Here is a 24,231-nt window from a genome sequence, read left to right as displayed (position 1 = left end):
TTGAAAGGTTGATGTTTACAGATTTTTAAAGATATATGTTATAAATATACGTGTTTTTCTATATTAAATAATTTATTATTACTTTTTTTTATTAAAATAATATATATTTTAATGAAGTTTATATAATAATTTGTTGATTAACAAATAAACAATACAAAAACATAAATCCGATTAATTCCCGACTAATCCGTCCGACTAGCGCCTAACGTCTTTTACAATCTTGCCTTCTACTTTTGCAATTCACAAATGGGTCTCTTCTTGTTTTTTTTCTTGAGATAAGTTACACATTTAGAATGTAGAACAAGGTAGATACTTTGACGCTCAAATCAGACTAATGTTTAAACATAAAAAAAAAAAAACATTAAAAATAAAAGAAACGTAACAAACAAAAATAAAGAAAAATAAACATAATAAATCAGAGGAAGATGAGGAGGGAAAGATGAGAAGTAGGGAATGGATTATGGATGGATGGATAGATGAATGAATGAAGGAATAAGAAGAACACTACTACGTACTTGCGTACATGTTTACATTCTTCTTCTGCTTACTGATTTCTACTCGTACATGAACATCTAAGATCAAGTATCTTTAGCTAGCAACAAAATATCTTATAGCGGAGATGGAGGACCTGTAAAACAAGGTAGATACTTCGACGCTCAAGTCAGTCTAAAATTTAAACATAACAAAAATAAATATAATAAAATAAACATAAATAAACAAAAAACCAATGAAATGTCTTCCATCGGAGATGAGAGGCCTCCAAAACAAGGTAGATACTCCGACGTTTAATTCAGTCTAAAGTTTAAACATAACAAAAATAAACATAATAAAACAAAAATGAACATCACAAACAGAAAAAAAAAACAATGAAATGTCTTCCACCAGAGATGATGGACCTGCAAAACAAGGTAGATACTCCGACGTTTAAGTTCGTCTAAAGTTGAAACATAACAAAAATAAACATAACAAAAAATAAACATAATAAGCAAAAATAAATATAACAAAAATAAACATAATAAATAAAAATAATAAAAAAAACAATGAAATATCTTCCATTAGAGATGGGGGGACGTACAAAACAAGATAGTTACTTCGACGTTCAAGGTAATCTAACGTTTAAACATAAAAATAAACATTAAAAATAAAAATAAATGTAACAAACAAAAAGAAACATAATAAATCAGAGGAAGATGGTGGGGAGGGAAAAAATAGGAATATGGAATGGATGAATGGATGAAGGAATAAGAAGAAGACTACTACATACTTGCGTATATTCTTACACTCTTCTTCTGCTTACCGATTTCTACTCGTACATGAACATCTAAGATCAAATATCTTTAGCTAGTCTTCTATCGGAGATGGAGGACCTGCAAAACAAGTTAGATACTCTGATGTTCAAGTCAGTATAAAGTTTAAACATAACAAAAATAAAATAACAAAAAATAAACAAAAATAAACAAAAAAAGACAGAATGTCATAGGAACCTGCAAAATAACAAAGCTACTCCATTTTAACAATTAAAAAATAATGAAAATGTAGGAAATTATGATAAATATCTAAATGTTTCCAAAATATATTTCAAATTAATAAATATTTATTTTAATATTCCTCAAATCCATGATAATAAAATAGGATTTTTATCGATAGATATTTTTTAAGAAAATAAATATTGTACTTTTAATAATAAAAATATATTCTTAAATTAGAAAATTATGATAAATACTTAAATATTTTTAAAATATATTATAAAAATTGAATATTAATTCTAATATTCATGTAATCCTTGAGAATAAAATATGATTTCTATCAATAAATTTTTTTATTTTGATATAAAAAGATAGTAAAAAGCTAGAAAAATATGTTAAATGCTTAAATATTTTAAAAATATATTCCATGTTTTGAATATTAATTTAATATTCCTAAAATCATTAAGAACAAAATAATATTTTTTTATCAATAAAAATACTATTTTTAATAATAAAAAGATAAATAAGAACTAAAAATTATAATAAATAGCTAAATATAAATATATTTAGCTATTTCAATATAAATATATTTCAATGCAAATAACAACTAAATATAAATATATTTCCAAACTCAAAAACCATTTTAAGTGTATTTTTATTTAAAAGTAGGTTTTTGACTTTAATTTAGTATAAAGACACTTCAAATGGATAAAGAGGTTAAAAGATACTCTAAAGTAGATCTGACCACAAGTACGGATCTTTGTTCGGTCCGTCTAGGCCCGTATTCTTTGGGTCAGGTTTGGAAAATGGAAATTGATCATAAGCCAGCCCGCTAAAGCCCGTTTATTTTTTGGACAGGCTTGAAATTGATAAAAAATAGTATGGACTAGCCCATTCCGATCCGCCTATTAATATTAATTATTAATTTTTATATCTATATATTAAGCAAAGTAAATTTATTAATTTTCTCTCTCTAAGAGAACAACTTGAACCCTTCGTAAAACTTATCTACGACCGTCGCCGCCCTCCGCACCATGGACCCTCTGGAGTCGGAGCCTCCTGATCCTTCCATCTCGCATCTTTTCTCACAACTTGCTTTTGAGAAGCACTTGAACGACGACCTTCGCTTGCATGCGTCACCATCTCCGGAGTCAAGCATCACACACTTGTTGAGCTGTGCAGCTTTCTCCAAAACTTTGAGAAAATCGATGGAATCACTTGAATCTTCGATTGGAGGCCCCAAAACCCCTCTAGCATGACTGAACCTATGAAGCCTCTAGAGTTGCCTGTTTCCAAATCGCGATCTTTCACCTCGGTGCTAACATGTAACCTAATTCCTTCATTGATTGCTAATTTTGTCGATTTGGATGTCTCTAGCATTACGGAGGAAGGGGGTCTCAAGGCGGTCAGGGTTAAATAGTCAATTTACAATTAGAGATTACAATCTTGCCAACATTCAGTCATTGGAAGGTTATTTTTATCCAAAGGGGAAGCACCCTGGAAACATTCTGATCTTAAATTGAAACTTAACACAATCAGGTCTAGGTTGATGGATTTGAAACGGATCTCCCTAGGCCGTGGAATTTACTACATCATCATGTCGTCTACCGAAGCCATTCAAGTTGTTTGGGGTCTTGGGCATATTGCTCTTAGACCTGGAGTTATGAGATTCTTTGCATGATCTTCAGGTTTCGATCTGGACTCTTACAAATCAACATCAGCATAGGTCTGGTGCGGTTCTATAATTTGCCATGGGAATTCTCGGACAAACGCATCCTCGCAAGTATTGCCCATACAATGGGAATCCCAATCCGTTTTGATCAGAACATAATCAGTGGGGAATTTAGACATTATGCCAAGAATTTGGACATTATGCCAAGATTTTAATGTGAACGTGGGTGAAAGTGTGTGAAACTATTTAACTAGGAAAAAGTAAAGTGAGTGAAAATAGGTGAAATTATGGAAAAACGTAAATAAAATTAACTAACTTCGACTTGAACTTACTAAACAAGTTCAAACAAATATTTTAACTAGAAATGTAATGAAAATGATTTAAATTAAACCAAAAGACTCTAAACATCGTATATAAAGATAAGAATAAAACATCCATATCATTATACCCACAAACTCTACAAAAGTCAAATACAAATAGATGAGTCAATACATCAAGTATCCCACGTAGCAATCGATTGCAAGTGTAAAAAGATAACTTTCTGCATTCCACAATCTATAAAAGAGGAGACTACTCTCCCAGAAAGACAACGTTATTCATTTTTCTTACTTTATTTTTTTTTTGTAATTGACTTTATCATTAGAGTTTACAGAGACAGTGGTTTTCAATACAAACTCAACAATTGGAATGAGTGCAAGCTATGGTTATTTTGTTTATAACAAAGTAATAATTACTTTGTTTTTTTCTATCATTGGATGAGGACTTTTTTTTTAACCATTAGATTAATTTTCTGTCTCATCATCCAATGGTGAAAAAAACAAAGTAATGGTTATTTGTTAGCCACAAAGTAACCATAGTATCTACTATTCGAATATAGTATATGTTAACTTATATCTTAGGTACACTATTGTCATAAGTCAAAGCCAAATAACTAAATAAACTTTAGGTAGTCCGAAAAAATTATTATCTATTAGAAAATAAGTTTGGTTTTTAAACTGCTAGAAGTACGTTATCATGTTTTCCGTTCATACCTGATACCGTTTTGGGTCGGATGTGACAACTATCATCATCATATAAATTTATTAGAAACTTAATAGATGATTAAAGATCATTAATGGTCCTCTCTAAAGCATTAATTTAACAATAATGGGGATGTTTGGTACTTGGAGGAATAGGCCCCTAAAGCCGAACTAGGATAAGTTTATGTCCAAATTTGTGCCACCAACTCCTAATTCCTAATTCCTAAATCAACTAACATTTGTATACATTACAATATGGAATCTCAACCAATCAAACAAACAAACCCAATTAATTTCCTATTCCCTACTATGAGTTGGAGCTGATCTTATCTAGTTAAATTAATTAATTAAGGCATTACATCTACATTTGCTCCTCATATTAAAACTTTAAAGTCAATTAAAACCTTAAACTATCGAAATCTTCAATCAGATCTTTAAATTAAGCAAAAATTATCAATTGAGTCTCCATTCTACAAAATTTATCAATTGATGTCTTATAAAAAATCATTCGGTTGAACAGTTAAACTGTCTTTCTTAAACTCATTTTGAACCAACACAAATCATTATAATCCATATCAAATAGTCACAATTTCTAATTTTATGATAAAATGAAGACTCAATTGATGATTTTTATTTAATTCAGGGACCTGATTAAGATTTTGATAATTTAGAGTTCCAATTGATTTTGAAGCTTCAATTTGGAAAACCAAATGGTTAATTAGCTCACATTATTCTTGGTAAGAGAAAAAATGTAAAAAGAAAATTATCGATTTGTAAATACAGGAATTCAATATTTTAAAGGCTTAAAGCACTTTTTGGTCCCTGACCTATCTAAAATTTGTACATTTGGCCCCTGACCTATTATTTGGTCATATTTGGCCCCTAACCTATCAAATTAGATAAAATCCAACCCATATTGAATGAAAAATTAACGGCAGTAACCAATACAAAAATGACACATGACATATAAATAAAATTAATTTTCACTCTATCGGAACACTGGAAAAGGTTTTTAGGATTTTTTTACTGTGTAAAATAGTTATTGTTGCCATCTCCAGTTGAAAATTAAGTTTATTTATATGTCATGTGTCATTTTTATATTGGTGACTGCTGTTATTTTTCAACAAAGTTAATTTTTCATTCAATATGGGTTGAATTTTATCTAATTTGATATGTCATGGGCCAAATATGACCAAATAATAGGTCAGGGGCCAAATGCATAAATTTTGGATAGGTCAGGGGCCAAAAAGTGCTTTAAGCCAAAAAAAAAAAAAAAAAAACTAAAAAAACCTTTTGGTAATATTGTTAAAGTTAGAAAACATTTTCAAATCACTTAACACAAATTACTTCAAATTGCTATCTTCACTGAAAAATTCTATCATTAAGAACAGACAATGAGTTCTCATTTGGATATAATTTTGAAATTTCTCCTCTTGCATGGACTAATATTTTTTCAGAATAAAATTTAGAAAATATATTTGAGTAAAATATACTTCATGTAATTTAGATTGGCCATATCAGGGTTATATATGTAACTAATGTTTGTTTTACAAACTATAAATGTTCGTCAAGAGTTGCTCGTCTATCTTGCTCAACATGGAGATTATCGCCTCTCATATCTACCGAGAATGGAACAAGGTTGCAAATGTACTCACTCGTTTCAGCGTAACAACTTCTCATATATTATCTAGTGGAGCTCAGCTCCTACCTTCTGTAACTCATTTATTCTTGATGATTTGCGTCGTTTGAAACGATTCCGTTTTGCTTAACTCTTCTACTATTTGTATTTTGACTTTTATTTAATATATTCGAGTATCACTTTGGCTCGGCTCAGAAGGTGCCAATTTGGTTAGGATGTCCCTCTGGTCGTTCCTTTACCTCTCCCAATCTTTATTAAAAACAAATCATCAAGTTCAATAATGTTAAAACAATTCCTCATCTTAGGCTCTGTCCTTTATTACTTAATTTCAGTAACAATCAGTTCAATTCAGTTTCAGCATTCAATTTCAGCATCCAGTTTTAGCATTCAGTTTCAGTATTCAGTAATTTATCATTATTTATATATAATTTATTATTATTATTCTTATTTATTTATAATTTATCATTATTTATCATTATTATTATTTATCTGTAATTTATTATTAACTATAAATTAAATAAAAGTCAAGAAATGATAGTTTATTAAAGTATACATCGTTTAATAAAAAAAAAAAAAAGTATGCATCCATATTTGAAAATAAGGAATTGCATCTTTTTTCCCTTCAATTATTAATGGACAATGCTAGATTTATGGGATAGGTTTTACAATTAATTGTAGAGTTAAGGTGCAAAAATACCCCCTAACATTTTGAATCAGGAGCAATTTTACCCCTAATGTCTAAAATAATGCAATTTTACCCCTAACGTTGGTAGTCAACATATGTTTGTGATTTGTTACTGATAAAATGACGCACTTGTGATGTGTAGATAACAAGATTCATGACCGAGAAGATAATTTGATTAATTATTTGTCAAATTTACCCAATTTATCAATGTTAGGGATAAAATTACACCATTTTAGACGTTAGGGGTAAAATTACTCTTGACCCAAAACGTTGGGAGTATTTTTTGTTGGTCCCTTGTGATTAGTTCCAAGGGAAGGTTAGGAACTAATGTAACTTTTTCACTTTAATTGCGCTGACTTAATTTAATTCTTTGAGTTTCGCAACTCAATTTTGGTCAGCGTGGCCGAGTGAGGCGTAAGACGGCTTTAGTCAGATACTGACTAGAACTGTTTTACTTGTGAGTTGGAAAATGACACTTTTGTAGTCAGCTTCCAACTCAGCACTCTGATTTACTCAGTGTCAGCTTAAGCAATTTATATACTGAGTAAATATAGCAAGCGACACATACAGATATATATTGAAGGAGAGTTAGAAATTACTCAGCACGACTTATCCTGGTTCGGCCTCTCCGCATACGTCTCCCTCTGGGCTTTTTAAATCCAATACTGAGCTCTTTAAAGGTAGAGCACAAACTGTTTATAGGGCAGTTGAATATGCAAGAGTACCGTCCTCTATTCGTCTACTCAACTCCACTAAGCGCTACAACCCAGCACTTAGATTTTCTCTACCACTGAGTACCAAACCGAGTACTCAGCACACTCCCTCAATACTATGATTGATACAAGATTGTTCTCTTTCAGACAAAGAACACTTTAGATGATTACAAAGAAAATCACTCTAGCATTTACACAGGAATAGAAATTTGGTGTATGATCTCTTTCTTGTATTGATGTGCTTTTTGTATGTATGCTCTTATTCTCTTTTTGTTTTTGCAATCGGCTTAGGATCCAAGAAGTATACTTGTCCTTTTATAGTTGTATTCTGAAGACTTGTCCATTTCAATTCTGGATTTGTCCGTTGAATCCAAACGGCTTCTTTTTGCGACAAGGCTCTGGTCAGCTTCAGATTTGCAGGCCAATCCTGTCGTCTGAATTCCGCAGGCATCATGTTTGTCTTCTTCTCGCAGGTTTCGTCTTCTTGTGCCAGTTTGTCTTTTAGCGAAAGAACAGTTGACCCATGCATCTCGAGATTGGCTTTTGCGTAATTCCAAGGTTTCTATTATTGGTGCAGACAGTTGTCGGAGCTTGTCTTTTAGTAAACGGATCATTCACGCTGTCCTGAAGATTACTCAGTATGACTTTGATAGCCGTTGTCTTCGATTGTTGCTAATTCAGATACTGAGTTCTCTTTTACTCAGCTTCCATGGCCAGCTTCGTTCTGCAAGACATAGTTCTCAAGAAGACTCCTCTACTTTTGATACTGAGTTGCGTTCCATTCAGCTTTGTTGACTAGCTTGATCTTCAAGCTTTTGTTCTGAAGATGACTTTTCTTTTATCACGCTGAGTTACACTCTACTCAGCTTGTGCTGTTTTCTCATGCTGTCTTCGTCCTGTCTTACTTTTTATTTCTATTTCCATTTATATTTATACTCAACATTGAACAAATATATTAGTACAATTAAATCAAAAGCACTTAAATTTAATTGTCCCGTAATCATGGATTAACTTAAATAATTTTATCAAATCAAAATCATGTGGAAAGGTGTTTCAACAAACTCCCCCATTTTGATGTTGGCAAAATATTTAATTGATGGAACTCAGTATTGAGATTCCCCATGATTGAAATTCTTTTTATGCTTCTGAAATTACTCCCCCGTAAGGGTTGCATATATTGACTTAACTTGACTCTAAACCTTCTAAGATTTAATTGAGTATGATTAAGATATGCTTATACAGACTTAGTTCAATTCTAGACCTTCCAAGATCTAATTCAGATGAGCTTAGGTCAGCTTTTCAGAAGAGGTTAGTGTATGGAACACATTTTTACTTAGTTTTGATACATGGTCAGTTTGGTATCAGAGTTATGGGAAAACATTATCAGAGCAGATGTATCAAATCTAATGTGTGTTGAGTATATTCCTTTTTCTTTTGTTTGTTTGTTCAATTTAAGACATATCAGCATTATACGTAAGTAAGCATCACATAAGATTAGTCAATTTGAATAAGAGATGCATAAATTTATAGATAGTCAGCAAGACAAAATACACCACAAAAAAATACAAGTCAAGAATAAAAACTAGCCAAGCTATTTCTTTCTATTGACTTGGGCATGATTAATTTTGCCTTTTCCCTTTTGTTGCTGCTGACTACCAGATGTTCCTCCTGTTTCCCTTGAGTGGCGCTGAGTTTCATCAGCTTATTCTTTCTCCCCCATTTTGCCAGCATCGGGCGGAGGAGGAACGAAGGTGTCGTTGAGAGCAGCACGAGTTAACCTCACAGAATACGCCTTAAGCTTTTTCGTGCTTTCACTTAAACCATCGAAAACAGGAACACCATCGTCCAAGACAGAACCGGGAATCCTGATAGAGGCACTGAGCATACTCAAAATATATTATTGGGATTTTCCTACCCAGGTGATAGTGTCAGTCAGCATGGCATAAGCTTGATGATACATCTTAAGCAAAGCCGAGTCATAGAACTGACGTTGAGCATTCGTGTGGCGCACATGTTTGAAGGTGGCTCGGGAGTATTGAAGAAGTTCGTTCATCTTGAGTTGGTCAGTTTCCATTTCTTCCTTACTCAAGTTGAGTAGGCGAACTGCCTCACTTATTTTCTCAATGGAACACTAGGATGAAGAGGAGAGTAACTCATGAGTTCTGGTCTGCTCAGTGTTTAGCTGGGTAAAGAGTTGATGAACCTCAGCGGAGGTTGCATACATTGAGTTCACAGCTGACAAATTATTGAGTTGACCCTAGAGAGAGTTCATATGGTTTACCATTGTCAGCTGGAGTTCAGCCAGCTTTATGATAGATTCCTGCTTGGGCTGTTGAGATTGGAGAGATGTCATGACACTCAGCAGATCCTTAAGACCTTTGATTTCAGTTAGAAGCAGAGTGACAGAAGAAAGTTGAGTTGGCTCAACATGTACAGACCCAGCGGCTTCGACATTGGATTGATGAATATCCTAAAGTAAGGCTTGAGCGGAGTCGATGATTCGGCGTCCAGACTCAGTAGCATGCAAGTATACGTAGGGGTCATCATTTTGTGGCCCAGATGTCGAAATATGAGTAGCACCTTGTGTTTGGTGCTATCCAGAAGCAGATGTGCCAGCGAGGTCAGCGACTGGACTTTTATTCAGATTAGGAGCTGACTGGTTTGTGTTCTGTGTTAACGGATTTGGAAGAGGTTGATCTGCAGAGTTATTTACTTGCTCAGTGTCAGCGGGAATTGGAGTTGGAGATTGAGGAATTTCAAAGCTGACATGAGCAGACTTTTCCTCTGCTGACTCAGTGGTTTGTCCAGAAGGAACTTCAAGCACTTTCTTGGTAAGGATTTGATTTTCTGGAGTTTTGGGATCGGCTTGCTCCTCAGCTTGAGAAACAGAGGCTTGCTTTTGCTGGAGTTTCCTTGGAGAAGGCTTAGTGGGATTGGAGAAGAATTTGAATTGCATGTCAGAGAGATCAGTGATGGGATCCCGTAAAGGAGAATCATCCAGAAGGTCAATGACTGGAGATTTATGAGCCTTTTTCTTGAGCCGTTTGAATCTCTTAGCCTTTGGAGGAGAGGGGTCAGCTTGAATAGAGTCAAGAGATTCAGAGGATGAGTTTACCCCTAGGTCAGCGTGATCCTTCGCGGTTGGCTCAGTTTGTTCTTCAACCTGCTCAGTTTCAACCGACTTCATTTTCTCAGCAGCCCTTGTTGGCTCAACATCCACTATCTCCTCAGTGTTGAACTGACCTTCAAAATTACCCAACTCTTCCTCTTGGTCAGCAGGTGGCTTCTCGAGATCAATGCCTTGACTTCTCACAAAATGTGAGTCTTCAGAGATTACCGATGCAAGAGGGGCTGTGTTGATAGGGTTCAACCCAAATGAAGTCTTTTTCTTCCTCAGGCTCAGCTTGCCTCTTTGGTTTTTCTGCTGACTTAGGTTCCTCCTGACCTTGCTCAGCTTCAGCTTTCTTTCCCCTTGACACAATTCTCAGCTTCTTTGGAGCTATGTTAATGTCCCTAGCTGCCTGGTCAGCTTTCCTCTTTTTATCCTGCCGAGTGCAGTCAGCAGGTTTCTTTCCTTTCTTGGCTAGCTCATCCCGACCTTCTTCAACTGCGGCCCCTTTTCCTTTCTTGGGCACTATCAGTTGGTCAAAGGCCAGACCGAATAATACTGCAGCTGTAATCTCCGTACCCCAGACGTTGATTTCCTCCACTAAGCTTACTTGGTGGTCTTTGAGGATCCTGGTGAGTAGAGAGCCTAACCTAAGGGTACCAGTACTACGTTGGAAGCCACCGATGAGAAAGATTGGCATGTTGATCGGCTGGTAGTTCAGCATGTGCCAAATGAAGCACTGCTCGAAGTTAGACGCTGAGGATGTGGCGTTGATTTTTGGGAAGAGGAAGTTGGTCAGTATATAGTGGGCCATCTTCTGATTTTGACCCATACAGGTACTCGCAATTTTGCCTTTGTGGGACTTGGGTTTGCAAAATTCAACAGGGTAATCAATCTTTCTGTGGTCACTTGTGGTTCTGAGTTTGGCTCCGCTATTGGTCAGTTTGAGCAGCTTAGTGAGGTAAGGAGGATTGACAAAGATATCTTTCCCTTGAACCTTGGTGATCATGTAATCCCTGTTATCATCAGCGGCTCTCAGATTGGCGTAGAATTCCTTTACCAATTCTGGGTAAGTAGCTTCTCGAATAGAGAATAGCTCGGTCCAGCCATTCTTAGAGATCCATTCGCAGAACGGTTTTTCCGCGTTTACAAATCCCTCAGAGAACCAACGTGAATGGTCAACTTTATAGCCTCTTACACTGTTGTAGACCAGCGAGTAGGTTCTCTCTATTGTTTTCTTCCCCTTATCCTTTTTCTGTTTCTTTTTCGACGAGGTTGCAAGGTCAGCGTGGGAGCTCTTGCTCGGAGTTTGATCATGCTGACCATGCTCTCGAGACTTGGTGGGAGTCTCGCTATATTCCTGCTGAGGAGGAGATTTAGGGTTTTCATCGGAGCGGTTGTCGTCGTAACCGACACCGGAAATATTTTGTGAATCGTTTGACATGATTCTTAGAAAGATTTTGAGAGGTTTTGGAATTTTAGATGGAGAGAGATTAATTGCCAGAGATTTCAAGTGTAAAGAGGTAGAAGTGGGAATTCATCCACTATTTATAGGGGTGTCGAATTGATCTGAATCGTTGAGGTGGCGGTTTTGACCTCGAGATAATCAACCGACAATGATTCTGGCATTTATGACACAATCGGCGCATGTGTCTTCTAATTATTGTGATTGCGTTATCCTAGGTAGCTATTTAATACGCGTGCCAGCATTAATTGTGCAACGGATCTTTTACTCAGCATTAAGAATTTTAAACATTTAAAATTTTGAGTAGTCAGTTTTACGTAGGAGAATTATTCGTGTGCTTAGTAACTTTGCTTAAGATAATCACTCAGTATGTAAGTCTGCTCAGTATGAGGTGATTTTATATTATGTTCGTGTCAGCATGCAAAAGTTACTAATTTTTGTACAAATCACTCAGCATGGTAATCACTCAACATTCAAATTAACCATAGGATTTTATTGAAGAGGATTAGACATACCGATTGCTTCCCTTAGTATGTTGAATTGCTCACGAGCCAAAGGCTTAGTGAAGATATCCGCAAGTTGTTCATCTGTTGGTACGTAGGTCAGCTTAATCTCACCCTTGAGTACATGATCTCTGATGAAGTGATGCCTTATGCTGACATGCTTCATCCTGCTGTGTTGGATTGGATTCTTAGATAGGTCAATAGCGCTTTTGTTATTGCATTTGACTTCAATTGTTTCTGTTTTAACTCCGTAATCCCCAAGTTGTTGCTTAATCCATAGGACTTGGGCCACACAGCTTCCAGCAGCTATGTACTCAGCTTTAGTAGTAGACAGGGCCACTGACGATTGCTTCTTACTGAACCAAGATACTAGACAGCTTCCTAGGAATTGACATCCTCCTGAAGTGCTTTTACGTTCTAGCTTATCTCGTCCATAGTCAGCGTCAGTGTATCCAATGAGTGTGAAGTCATTTGTATTTGGATACCATAAACCTGCATTAACTGAGCTCTGCAAATATCTGAAATTTTTTTTTACAGTTATAAGATGAGATTCTCTGGGGTCAGCTTGATATCTTGCGCAATAACATACTGAGTACTGAATGTCAGGTCTACTAGCAGTAAGATAAAGTAGAGAGCCTATCATACCTCGATATAGCTTGCTATCTACTGACTTACCTTTCTCGTCAGCGCAAAGGACAGTGTCAGTACCCATTGGGGTTGATATGGGCTTACATTTTTCCATATCAAATTTCTTTAACATTTCTTTGGCGTACTTGGACTGACTAATGAAGATGTCGTTCTTCCCTTGCTTGATTTGTAAACCAAGGAAGAAGTTGAGTTCGCCCATCATAGACATCTCGAACTCAGTTTTCATCTGTTTACTAAACTCTTTGCACATAGATTCGTCAGTAGCACCAAAGATTATATCATCTACGTAAATTTGTGCCAGCAGGGTATTTTTACCCCTTTTCTTAATGAACAAGGTTGTGTCAGCTTTACCTCTGACATAATTCCTGGTCAGCAGGAAGTTGGTCAACCTCTCGTACCAAGCACGGGGTGCTTGTTTCAGGCCGTATAGAGCCTTCTTGAGTTTATAAACGTGGTTTGGAAGTTTTGGATCTTCAAACCCTGGAGGCTGACTAACATATACCTCTTCGTTTATAAAGCCATTAAGAAAAGCACTTTTAACATCCATTTGATATAGTTTAAAGTTTATATAGCTTGCATAAGCACACAGTATTCGTATAGCCTCTAACCTAGCAACGGGAGCAAAGGTCTCACCATAGTCAATGCCTTCTTGCTGACTATAGCCTTGGGCTACGAGTCGGGCTTTGTTTCTAACCACATTGCCTTGCTCATCTAGTTTATTTCTAAAGACCCACTTAGTTCCTATGGTCTTTTGATTCCTAGGTTTTGGTACTAGATCTCATACCTCATTTCTTTTGAATTGATCAAGCTCCTCTTGCATAGCATTGATCTAGTGTTCGTCATGCTCAGCTTCTGAGAAGTTCTTTGGCTCATGCACTGAGACGAATGCGACATTGCCGAGATACTTCCTAAGCTGATCTCTTGTCATCAGCTTGTTGTCAGCAGCATCAAGAATGGACTTCTCCGAATGTCCTCTTGGGATTTTTATTTCTTTGGGTAATGTTGAGTTGTCTGGAATAGGTGTTTCTACAATGTCTGCAGGAGTAGATTGGTCAGCAAAGGTAATTTCGGTTTCATTTTTACCTTTGGTCAGCCCTTGTACTGATGACTCAGTGGCTCCTGTTTGGTCAGCAGAAGCTGAGCTTGGTTCATCTTCAGTGGACTGAGTTGTCTTTCCTGCAGGGTCAGTTTCATCGAACTCTATATGGACAGACTCTTCTACAACTTGAGTTCGTTTATTATATACCCTATATGCTTTACTGTTAGTTGAGTACCCTAAAAAGATCGCTTCGTCAGCTTTAGCATCAAATTTTGCAAGGTTATCTTTTGTATTGAGTATAAAACATTTACACCCAAAAGCACGAAAGTAGCCAATGTTGGGCTTTCGTCCTTTCCAAAGTTCATATGGGGTTTTCTTAAGTATAGGTCTAACTAAAGCCCTATTCAGTATGTGACATGCTGTGTGGACAACTTCACCCCAGAAATACTTTGGAAGCCTATTTTCGCTCAGCATTGTCCTAGCAATTTCAACTATTGTTCTGTTCTTCCTTTCAACAACCCCTTTTGTTGAGGTGTCCTAGGAGCAGAAAAGTTATGATCAATGCCACTGACTTCACAGAATTCATCAAACTGTTGATTTTTGAATTCTCCGCCATTGTCACTTCTAATATGAGCTACTCTTAGGTCTTTGTCATTTTCAAGCTTTTTAATCAATGTTGTGAACATCTCAAAAGTTTCATCCTTGCAACTCAGCAAGATGATCCAGGTGTACCGAGAGAAATCGTCTACAATGACTAAGGAAAATTTCTTACCTCCCAAACTGAGTGGCTAGATAGGTCCGAAAGATCCAAGTGTAGTAATTCCAATGGTCTCTTGGTTGAGACAATGTTTTTACTTTGAAAAGACTTTTTCGTTTGTTTACCTTGCTGACAAGCATTACATAATTGATCTTTTTCAAATTTCAATTTGGGCAATCCCTCAATTAATTGCTTTCTAGCTAATTTGGCAAAGAGGTCCATGCTTACATGACCAAGTCTCTTATGCCATAGCCAAGAGTTATCCTCTTTAGATACTAAGCATATATTTTTGGAAAACTGTTTTTCTAAACTTAACATATATACATTGTCAACACGAGGGGCGGTTAAAATCAAATTGTTTGTTTTTTCCTCGAGTATCCGACACTGAGTAGCATCAAATATAACCTGCCTACCGCTATCACAAAGCTGAGCTACGCTCAATAGGTTATATTTGAGACCCTTAACTAAGGAGACTGACTCAATGGTGGGGTTACCTCCGATAGTACCTGATCCTACTATCTTACCCTTCTTATTGTCTCCAAAGCTTACGTTTCCACCTCGTTTAAGCTCAAGTGTGATGAACTGAGTTTCATCACCAGTCATGTGCCTCGAGCATGCGCTATCAATATACCATAGTTTCGATTTTTCCACGCATCTCAGGCTCACCTGCATTTTAAATCACTCATCTTTAGGTACCCAATTCTTTTTGGGTCCTCGTGGGTTAGCATAGACAGGTGCAAAGTCATGTTTTAATTTATGACGGCATACTTTTATTGTGTGGCCAGCTTTACCACAGAAGTCACAAAATGCTACCCTTTTGGGGTGACTTTGTTTTTGGTCAGCACCATTGTGCTGAGCATGCCAACATACCTTAGTGGTATGTCCTTTCTTTTCGCAGAAGTCACATTGGATAATCCGCTTGTTGTACCAACACACATCTGTTGTGTGTCCCTTTTTTCCACAACAGTCACACTGAGTGAACTGTCTACGCTTACCAGTACTTAAGTACTCAGCATGGGATTTATTTGAACCTTTTATTTGGTTCTATAGGTTTGTGACATCCTTTTTCAGTTTCTTTGAATCTGATTGGACTTCCGAGACAAACTTGTGCATAATTTCCATGTTGCTATGCAAAGTTGAGTTGTCTTGGAGAAGATATCGAAGGTCACTGAGTTTGACCTCTTCAATCTCGTCACATCGCCTGCTGAGTGCCTTTATTTTCTTGTTACACTTTTTAGTCAGTGTATATAAATCACTCAGGGCATTAATCATTTCATTTCTAAGCAAGTGTAAGGATGTTACCTCATTTGAGTACTCCTCTTGTTCAGATTCTTTAGAGAGGTCAGCTTGCTCAGATCGAGTGTGGTCAGCAGCGTCATCGGCCATGAAGCATATGTTTGCTGACTCGGTGGCATCAGCTTCAGATGATGTTGACTCATCGTTGTCACTCCATGTGGCCACCATTGCATTTTTGCTTCCCTTCTTTTCTTTCTTCAGATTAGGGCAGCTTGACTTAATGTGCCCAGTTTGATGGCACTCAAAGCATGTGACAGACTTGGAGCTGTCCTTTTTGTATTTGTCACTAGACTCAGCTTTGTACCTGTCGCCTCTTCTGAATGGCCTCTTGCTGTTCTTTTCATTCTTTCTGAACAGCTTCTTCATCTTCCTTGTGAACATGGCCATTTCCTCATCATCCGATGAGTTAGCTTTCATGACAAGTGATTTTTGTTTCTTGTCTTCTGACTTTTCTTTTGCTTCAAAATTTTTCATAGAGATCTTATGGGTCAGCAGAGATCCGATCAGCTCGTCGTATTTATATATGGTCAAGTCTTGAGCTTCCTCCACAGCCGTTTTCTTAGCTTGCCAGCTCTTGGGTAAGCTTCTCAAAATTTTCTTCACCTGCTCTTCTTCAGTGAAGTTCTTGCCAAGTCTCTTTAGCTCATTTATGATGTTGGTGAATCTAGCATTCATTCCAGAGATGTCCTCATTGTCGTTCATCTCGAACAGCCCATATAATCTCATATGTTAGTTCACCTTTGATTCTTTGACCTTGCTTGTACCTTCGTAGGTTACTTCAAGCTTTTTCCAAATCTCTTGTGCTGACTCGCAACCTGAAATCTTATTGTATTCTGCAGCGTCTCTCGCACAGTGAAGCATATTGATAGCCGAAGCATTATTTTGTAGTTTTTTAAGGTCATCTTCTGACCACTCAGTTTCACTCTTGACAATTTTCTCATTGTCAACAGTTTTATAAGGCACATATGGGCCTTGAACTATTGCAAGCCATGCACTCATGTTTGTGGCTTGAATGAAGTTCTTCATCCTATTCTTCCAGAACGTATAATTAGATCCAAAGAATAGGGGAGGCCGAGTAATAGATAATCGCTCAGGGAGTATCTGTGTTGTTTGGTTCCCTGGAAGGAAACGAGTGCTGTTCTCAGCCATTTATCGGGATCAGCTCAAGATGGTTATATCTTTGAGTAGTGAGCTATTAGGCTCTGATACCACTTATTGGTCCCTTGTGATTAGTTCCAGGGGGGGTTAGGAACTAATGTAACTTTTTTGCTTTAATTGCGCTGACTTAATTTAATTCTTTGAGTTTCGCAACTCAGTTTTGGTCAGCATGGCCGAGTGAGGTGTAAGACGGCTTTAGTCAGATACTGACTAGAACTGTTTTACTTGTGAGTTGGGAAATGACACTTTTGTAGTCAGCTTCCAACTCAGCACTCTGATTTACTCAGTATCAGCTTAAGCAATTTATATACTGAGTAAATATAGCAAGCGACACATACAGATATATATTGAAGGAGAGTTAGAAATTACTCAGCACGACTTATCCTGGTTCGGCCTCTCCGCCTACGTCCAGTCCCTAGAATCCCTCCGGGCTTTTTAAATCCAATACTGAGCTCTTTAAAGGTAGAGCACAAACCATTTACAGGGCAGTTGAATATGCAAGAGTACCGTCCTCTATTCGTCTACTCAACTCCACTAAGCGCTACAACCCAGCACTTAGATTTTCTCTACCACTGAGTACTAAACCGAGTACTCAGCACACTCCCTCAATACTATGATTGATACAAGATTGTTCTCTTTCAGACAAAGAACACTTTAGATGATTACAAAGAAAATCACTCTAGCATTTACACAGGAATAGAAATTTGGTGTAAGATCTCTTTCTTGTATTGATGTGCTTTTTGTATGTATGCTCTTATTCTCTTTTTGTTTTTGCAATCGGCTTAGGATCCAAGAAGTATACTTGTCCTTTTATAGTTGTATTCTGAAGACTTGTCCATTTCAATTCTGGATTTGTCCGTTGAATCCAAACGGCTTCTTTTTGCGACAAGGCTCTGGTCAGCTTCAGATTTGCAGGCCAATCCTGTCGTCTGAATTCCGCAGGCGTCAGGTTTGTCTTCTTCTCGCAGGTTTCATCTTCTTGTGCCAGTTTGTCTTTTAACGAAAGAACAGTTGACCCATGCATCTCGAGATTGGCTTTTGCGTAATTCCAAGGTTTCTATTATTGGTGCAGACAGTTGTCGGAGCTTGTCTTTTAGTAAACGGATCATTCGCGCTGTCTTGAAGATTACTCAGCATGACTTTGATAGCCGTTGTCTTCGATTGTTGCTAATTCAGATACTGAGTTCTCTTTTACTCAGCTTCCATGGCCAGCTTCGTTCTGCAAGACATAGTTCTCAAGAAGAATCCTCTACTTTTGATACTGAGTTGCGTTCCATTCAGCTTTGTTGACTAGCTTGATCTTCAAGCTTTTGTTCTGAAGATGACTTTTCTTTTATCACGCTGAGTTACACTCTACTCAGCTTGTGCTGTTTTCTCATGCTGTCTTCGTCATGTCTTACTTTTTATTTCTATTTCCATTTATATTTATACTCAACATTGAACAAACATATTAGTACAATTAAATCAAAAGCACTTAAATTTAATTGTCCCGTAATCATAGATTAACTTAAATAATTTTATCAAATCAAAATCATGTGGAAAGGTGTTTCAACATTTTTTGCACCTTAACCCTTAATTGTAATAAAAAGTTAAGAGTTTGTATTCATATGAAAATGGTAAAGGCTATGGTTACTTTGTTTTTTACAAAGTAACCTTTACTTTGTGTGTTTTCACCATTGGATGAATTTTACACTTCATCATCTAATGGTGAAAATAACCAAGTAAGGTTTACTTTGTTAAAAACAAAGTAACCATAGAATGCACCTATGAAAATTTATATTTAATTTCATAGGATTTAAATTGTATGTAAATTTGTATTTGTATGTAATTTGTATTTTTAATTTAAATTAGACTCATCTACACTATATATAATAGCGGAAGCAGAGAGAATTTACAAGAAGTGTTTTAGTGTCTTTTTTGCTTAGTTGGCATCGTAGGAGCAAAAAAAATAAATAAGTTTTTTTTTAAAAAAAAAAGAATAAATGAGTTAATGAGCTTTTATTATCTCTATATCATAAGTACTATATTAACACAGTTTTTATGGTCAATTATTAGCCTATTAATTAAAGTAATAAAAGAAAGTACGAGTTACAAGAATATGAAAAAACACTAAGCGAAGGAAATTCAAAAGTCACAAATAAACCTATATATAAAGCATGATATATAGTATTCCATCATTGTATTCATTGGCCACCGAAAATCAAAGACCTCCTTCAATTTTGATTATGTATTGGTTTTGTTCTTACTTCAAATAATATAGTCTTATAATGTTGTTCTTACTTTATTAAGAAATTCCGATTTATTTAAGAGCGGTTTACATTGATAAACTGTATTAATAGCATTTTTTTTTTCAAGAATTTGGAGAAGTTAGAATTTGATATCTCCAATTGAAGAAATCAGATTGAAATAGAAGAGGCATAGACTACTGAAATCGGAAAAAGCAGATATGTCAGAAATTACAGGAAATTGTTATGTTTGCGAAGGTAATTATTCGATTGTTTTTCCTATGTAGTAGTTATTTTGTTCCCAATTGTGTTGTTCCACACCTCTCGCTGCCTTATCTATGTTTTTTTATTTGTCTTTTTTTTCAAAATGACTAAATAAAGATTTGTATATTTTCATTCTTTTTTACTATAAGTTGCTAAGTATAATCATTTGAATTGTTAATTCTAACTAAAATATGGATTTTCGGCTTTATATGAACTCAATTGTTAGGTTTAATTGGAGTTATATTATGATAACATTGGGATATTATCCAAATGATCAAAGGAGATATTCTCCTAGAACGGCCACGTATTGATCGCCTGATATCGGAATGTTAAGGCGTATCAAGCAAAGGGATCCGACAGGCGGATCACTAAGACCTCACCACAAGGGATCCGCGGGCGAACCTATGTGGTGAATCGCCATAACCTCTCAATCCGCCAGCGGAACAGCTGAGTCGATCCCGCAATGAAGACCATTAATAAGCTATTAATAAGCTAACGGGCATACTTAAAGGAAACCAGTAACCGCCATTAATGAAGCATTAATGGAGACTTTCTAGTTACTAATGGTTACAATTTCACTACTATATATAGCTTGTATCTCGAGCTATCAAGGTACACATACACACAATCCTAGAAACCCTACTTTGTTAATTCAGTTTACTCCTTCAAACTTTATACTAACTTTGGCATCGGAGCTTCCCCCGTCGAACCCAACGACGCCCCCCACAAGGACGGAAGCTGATCGGAAATTCTCTACAAGTCATCAATTTGTGCGGTGAGCGTGGAACCCTAACCAAACAAGGGTTTACATTCGTATTTAAAACACATGACGAGTGGAGAGCAAAATCCCACCTCAGGGATTGAAACAACGTTGGTAACACCATCAAGCCAACCTGTAACTAGCGCTGCACGCGTTGATATAAGCACTCCAGCGCCGCATGATGGAAGGAGTATGTCGCTGGATACATTCATCGAAACATGTGCGGGATCCATAGGAAGAGCGTTTGGCCCTGAGATGGAGAGTCGCCTAAGGTCGTTCATGATCGTTCCGGAGCTTCGGCGTACAAATCCTACATCATCTCAATGGCCACAAGCAGCTATAGGATCAAACGCCCATAATTCTTCATTCTTCCAGACTCAATTCACGGATTCCATGGTGACTACTACTGTAGTAGGTAATAACCTGCCACTCAATCGGCAATTATTTTCTGATGGAGCGGAGGGGAGTCGAAGGAATAACCAAACTCTCCTGGAAAGGTCAGTAAGCCATGGGATGATTCTGGGCGGATCAGGTGTCCCAAGTCGCCCGCGGTCGAGTCTCCCAAAAGGCGGATCAGAAGGTCGAAGACACAAAAAGCGGAGAAAGGGGAAAAGCAGGTGATCAAAATCACCTTCGCCCCCAAGACAAAGATCTTCCCGTCGGGGTAGATCACCCCCGTCCTCCGGTCGTAGACAGAGCAAGAGGCTAGTAGAGACACCACATCCGAATAGGCCACCACCCCCGCCAAACCAATGAGAGGATAGACATGCTCTTCCAGGAGACCACGAAGGTGATGATGGACAAGATCCTCCTGGGGGACCTGGTGGTGGAGGTGGGCGTTCGCCATCAGATCCGTCGTCCGGCTCTAGCTCCTCATCTTCTCCGAGTAGATCGCCACGTCGGGGACGCCCCAGAGCGGGTCCGGAAAATTTTGACGATCGCGTTAGAGCTGCGGTGCTCCGCATAAATGAAGAGAATGCCAGACCTAACCCATTCGCCAATCGTGATTCGCCCTTTACGGCATGGATCGAAGCTGAGGAAATGGACAGGCATTTCAAAATACCTAATATCCCGGTGTACATGGGTGCAGACAACCCCGAGGCCCATGCCAGAAAGTACCGAATGTTGCTCAGCCTTAACCGTGCAAGTGAGGCGGTATTATGCTGGATGTTTATCACCATACTAGGAGGCCCCGCTTATGATTGGTTCCAATCTTTACCTCCCGGATCGATTGTTGGTCCCTTATTTAGTTGCAAGTATAGTTCCAAGGGGGGGTTAGGAACTATTTAAACTTTTTCGCAATTTAGGCAGACTTCTTTTACTAAAGAAAATGTTTGAACAGCGGCGCTGAGTAAACAGCAAGATACTGGCTTAGTCAACAGGTGACTAGGTCAGTTTCTTAGCTTGAGTCGGGAGATAGCACTTAGAGTCTATTCCTGAGCTCTTACGTTTTAATGCGCACAACTCAACTTGACCTCTTGAATTGGTCAGTTTTGATTGTTTAAGCAAGCAATATAAATAAGGAGTCAAAGGTTTAGAAATACTTCACTCAGCAGATTTATCCAGGTTCGGCTTCTTCTAAGCCTACGTCTTGTCCCCGGAACACATCCGAGATTTCAAATCCTCTACTGAGCTCTTTAAATGTAGAGCCTCAAACCTTTTACAATATCAGCAATTGAGTATGACAAGAGTACCTTCCTCTATACTTCTACTCAATCCTAATCTCTCCAAGGAGTACTTAAAACCGAGTACTCAGCCTCTCCTTTCTATCTCTAGAAATGATAAGTGTTTCTGTCCTAATACAAAGATGTGCTAAGACACTTTAGATGATTTACAATCACTCTAGACTTTTACACAGATATGAAAATGTAGTGTAAGAATTTTGCTTTGCTTCTTGCTTGCAGAACTTGTAGAGATTTGGTCAGCGTAATGGCTTGATCAAGTTCTGTATATTGCGAAGCTTGTGATGGCACTATTTATAGAGACGTCTGGTCATTCGGTCATTTCTAATTTCGAAATAACCGTTGGAGGGAAACGGCTATATGTCGTTGTCATCCTGACTTGCACAGAGCTCTCGGCCAATCACAATTGTGTATCTTCTGTCCTCGGTCAGCATAGCAGATGGTCTCTCCTTTTATGGTAAAGTCAACTGGACAGCATACTGTGTCGTCTGAACTTTGCCAAAAGAGGAAACACTCTGTCTGGAAGTTTTCCTTTGCCAGCTGCTGTCTTGTACGCTTTGTCGAGACTACTCAGCAGCTTCATCTTGAAGTTGTTCCCGAAGGTCTTCTAGATCCTTCCGATTGATGAGTTGCGTTTTGAACAAAACGGCAACATCTTGATATACGCGGGCCGAGTGTACTGAGTTGTTTGACTTGGGCCTTGGCTTCCGTATTGGGCTTGGGCCTTCCAATCCTTATGACTTATAACATTTATACTCAACATTGAACAAACACATTAGTAGGATAAATCAAAGCATTTAAACTTAGTGTGTTTAGAATATGTATTTTAACAATTTTGTCAAATCAAAATTATGTAGAAAGGTGTTTCAACAAACTCCCCCATTTTGATGTTGGCAAAACTGTTCAGCAAGGAACTCAGTATGAGCTCCCCCATGATAGTTGACCTAGTATAATTAAGCAAACTCCCCCGTAAGGGTTGAGCTACTGACTTAGTTTTTCTTAAGACATTTAAGGATTTAAATGAGTAAGTCTAAGGTCAGTTTTCAGATATATGTCAGCTATATCACATATTCTATTTACTCAGTGTTAGGCGGAAGTTTTTAGACATATAGAGCACGCTGAGTAATTTGTTGTTCAATGAGTTCTTATCAGAATATTTCATAAGTGTATAGGTTCATGTCAAACATGTTATCAGCATATCTTTTAGTCAAATATTGTAAGTGTTAAACAAGGCTGATATAAATGAAGATACATAATAACTCAGTACTTATTAGCATATATCATAACTCAGTATTTGAATAGGAAAATTAAGTATGATATATAAGTTGAAAGAAGTCAGCAGTTACACAGCAAAAGAAATTAACACATAGATTACAAATGTTAAGACCTAGCCTATCTATTTCTTTTTCTTTCCCTGTGACTAACTTCGCTCGTACTGACGTTGCTCATGCTGAGCTCTAGCAGCTTGCGCTTTCTCCCCCATTTTGTCAACTTCAGGGAGCTTAAACGCATCGGTTAAGACAGCTCGAGTCAGTTCTTGTGAAAGCTCTTTGAGTTTGTCAGCACTTTCATTGACTCCATCAAAGATGGCAACTCCATCAGTTGATACTTCGACTGGTATATGAAGATCAGCAGCACTGCGCATATTTACGCTGAAAGCTTGTGCTTTGGCTTGCCAAATGAGAGCTTCAGTGAGACCAGCAAAGACTTGGTGGAAAGTTTTCAAGAGAGCTGAGTGATAATGATGACGCTGGATATTATTATGACGGATGTGATTGAAGGATTGCTGTGCGAGAGATAGCAACTCATTTTGTTTCAACGCGTCAGTATCCATCTTTTGTTTGTTGAGGTTAAGTAGCCTGATGGCCTCACCGATTTGCTCGACTGAGCACTGACTATAGGACACCATTTGCTCATTTGTCTTAAGTTGCTCAGTATGAAGCTGAGCAAAAAGCATCTTGAGTTCTGAGGAAGTGGCGTAGTCAGTGTTCACAGTAGATAACTTCTGAACTTGCTGATGGAGAGAGTTCAGATGTTGAATTGTTGACAGCTGTATCTCTGCCAACTTGGCAAGTGAATCCTGCTTAGCTTGCTGGGCTTGGAATGACAAGACTACATTCAGCAGATCCTT

This window comes from Euphorbia lathyris, chromosome 4 (genome assembly GCF_963576675.1).
Source record: "Euphorbia lathyris chromosome 4, ddEupLath1.1, whole genome shotgun sequence".
NCBI classification, from domain to species: domain Eukaryota; kingdom Viridiplantae; phylum Streptophyta; class Magnoliopsida; order Malpighiales; family Euphorbiaceae; genus Euphorbia; species Euphorbia lathyris.
Note: the sequence above shows the minus strand (reverse complement) of the source record.